The sequence below is a fragment of the Kryptolebias marmoratus genome, linkage group LG16 (genome assembly GCF_001649575.2).
Source record: "Kryptolebias marmoratus isolate JLee-2015 linkage group LG16, ASM164957v2, whole genome shotgun sequence".
In the NCBI taxonomy this organism is placed as follows: domain Eukaryota; kingdom Metazoa; phylum Chordata; class Actinopteri; order Cyprinodontiformes; family Rivulidae; genus Kryptolebias; species Kryptolebias marmoratus.
This window is the reverse complement of record NC_051445.1, coordinates 11,308,431-11,311,806: the sequence shown is the minus strand read 5'-3', so window position 1 is coordinate 11,311,806 and position 3,376 is coordinate 11,308,431.

Sequence of the window (3,376 nt, the reverse complement as noted above, 5' to 3'; positions counted from 1 at the left end):
GGGGTGAGGGGCCTGGGTCCAGGAAAATCCCACCTGCCACAGCTCTGTTTAACAGGCTGAATCCTCTGTGGCACGCAGGGCTCCAGAGGAAGGCCTCGGCGAGGGGTTATTCACTTCTCCTGTGCTTTTTCGTGATTTGCTTCTGTTCTTCTTGGGATTCTGGTGTTTAAAGTTCCCTCCCTGCGTTTTGTTCTCACGTCGTCCCGTTTGTTTGGTTTGTTTTTTTCGCTCCACTTCACCTGTTCTCCATCACCGATCAGTCCCAGCTGCTGCGGCCCAATTCTCTAATTAACCTCAGTATTTACAGTCAGCGTCTGCAGATGTTTAATGAAGTTTTATTAAAACCTTTTTGTCTTCTTTGAATCGCCTCTCGGTGATGTTTTAATAAAGGTCTCAGATGTATTTGTGTCCGCCACTAATTATTGTTCCACAGGTGTTCCTCATACCACTGATGAGACCAGCCAGGATTTAAGCAGCAGGCGGTGATCAGACCTTCGCTGGAGCATCGAACCTACTGGGTTAGATTCTCCGCCTCAGCGGCTAACCTGAACTCTAGCTCCTAGTGTTAACCACGTTCTTTGTTGTTGCCTGTGTCCTAGGCTTTTCTTGCCACGCCACGATTACGGATACTAAGGATCACTTACCTGGAACCACGCTGCTACTTACCTTGCTGGATCCAATTCGTCACTCCTGGAACACCTGGAATTCTCTCCTCCTCTCATCGGCGCTGCATTCACCCTCTGGATCTGTAAGCAAACAAAGAGACATTATAACCACTTCCTTGTTGCCGTGTGGATCAAGACCTGTACCCGAGACTCACCTAGCTCTCCTTCTCTTGCAGACCACTGTATATAGTCTCACCCTGTAAATAAATTCACTTACCATTACTTCCGTCTCCGTGTTTTTGGTCTTGGTTTCGCTCTTCTGGACAGTACCTCCCGAGTTATGACAACAGTATGATCCAACATGATGCCCTGAGATACAGTCAGATACAAAACCAGGATATGAGGCAATATGTTGTGAAGTGAAAAGGCTCCCAGCACGTACTTCGATTCAGCCATAAAATACCCAGGGCATAAAACCAGAATTAATGATCTGCTTTAATTTGCTGATTTTCAGCTCATTTGTGAGTCATGGAAATTCCATTAATATGAATAAAGGATGATATTGGTGGTCAGAATTAATCGTTCTCTTTTTTTTTTAAGCACTGGAAGCTGAGTTATTCGGATTTGCTTTAATTTGTCAGCATCAGGGTCACCTCTTTATCAACAAAACTGAGTTAGAAAGTTGGCTGATGGAGATACGACCAGCTCACCTCTGATTCTTTCGAACTGAAAATGCACGGCGCCGTGCCTTTTTTTTTTTTTAGAGGGAACATTCAGCTTTACGTGCACCTCTCGGGATTACGTAAACGTGCAGCATTATATGTGAAGAAAGACCCCTTTTGTTGGCTGATCTTTTACAATCTTCTTATGCTCTGTGTTGGGAGTTACATAAACTGACACAACGGGGCGGTTCTCCGCGGTGAACGCTAGGGGGAGCTCTCTCCACGGGACATGCCTCGGCTGGGTTTGACAGGAGGAAGCGCTCTTCATCCCAGTGCAGAGCCGAGCTCCAGGCCTGGACCAGCTCCACGGAGGACGGTGAGACGTTGGGCTCCAGCGGAAGGGTCTGTGTGTAAATGAAACATATCTCTGACACTAATCAACCCGAGGGAAGTTTCTAAACGTGAATTCTCTGAAACGGGGATGAACTTTGACCTCGAACCGCTGCTCGCGTTAACCCGTGAGGTCAAACTGACGAAACCGGTGAACTTTGGTTTTATTTGCCCCCTGCTCGCCGTGGAGCGGAACCCCTCCAACGTGAAGCGCTTTTCAGACGAATTACGCAACAGCGGCAGAACCCTGCCCCGCCCCCTACTCCCCACCTCCCCTCCCCGCCGCGCTCTGATTGGCCGCTCTGGGTTCCAGCGCGGGGCGTGGCCAGAGTCGCCTCTGAGCGCCGTTGGCTGCGTCCCGGCAGGAGGGGGCGTGTCCTTTTCGTTTTCATTCATAAATCCGTCAGGAGAAGCGCTCGCCGCGTGTCTCTCTGCTCCGGGGCTGTGTTCTGTGTCTCTGCCTTCCCGACGAGGAAGGATGGAGCTCCAAAAAGAAAGTGAATAAAACGTGAAATTTGCTGTGGTAGTAGCTGAGTGTGATTCACAACACATAACACAAAAAATCCCTGGCAACATCTGTTCGAGTCCACACCATCTGTTAGCAAAATATCTCATGCAGGACGGATTTCAGTGAAACTCTAAATCAAGATGGAAGCTGCAGCTAATCAGCCTTAGCCAAAACAGAAATGGCTTTAACTCAGTGAGTTTTACAGATCCATCCATCCATCCATCCATCCATCCATCCATCTGTCATCCATTCATCCATCCATCCTTCTATCCATCATCCATCCATCCATCCATCCATCCATCCATCCATCCATCCTTCTATCCATCATCCATTCATCCATCCATCCATCATTCATCCATCCATTCATCTATTATCCATCCATCCATCCATCCATCCATCTTACACCGCTGATCTGTGGTCTGGTTGTGGAGCCAACAGGTCCAGGAGGGAAACTTAGACCTCCCTCTCCCCCAGCGCCACTCTCCATCTGCTCCTGGGGGTTGCCCAAGGCATTCCCAGGCCAATTTACAGACACTGAGCTAAACTTTAGTGGGTAGTAGCTGAGAGTCATCCTCAGCACTGTCAGGATGTCACATTATCCCATGAGAACGTGTACAATGTCAAACACCTATGACTCTATTCCTTCTCAGCATAAGTCAGCTTCTGTTTAGACCCCTGACGTGAAAGGTGGCGGGCGATATGTTGCTTATTTAATCATTTATCAACAATATTAACCCCCTCAAGAAAGGTTTAGCGTCTTCAAACAAATGAGGCTTTAGATTTAAAAACCATCAGGGTTCTGTTTTCACTCTAGGAACTGGATGTGCAGCGCAGCCAAAAACAAACTCAACGTTAAAAACACAGAATAACTGTGGTTTAAAGGAGGATGAAGGAAAGTGTTGGCCTGCAGGTGCAGAGCGGGGGGAAAACAGAGCTGGAGGGTGAGTGTTTCCTGCAGCCTTAAAATGGGATATGTTTGTCAGTCTGTGTAATCAAGAGAAAAAAAGGAAAGGGAATGGGGGGGGGGGGGGTAGTTTACAGTTTAGTCACTCTTGATGCCTGCCTTAGCACAGACAGATAAGATTTCTGATGTGGTGTCTGGTCCTCACAGAAACGTGCGTTTGACCTTCATGCTTTCCCTACCTGAGCTCCTGCTTGTTTAAACTAATTATCCTCTTGTCAAGACCGGATGAGCGTAAATTTAGCCAAGC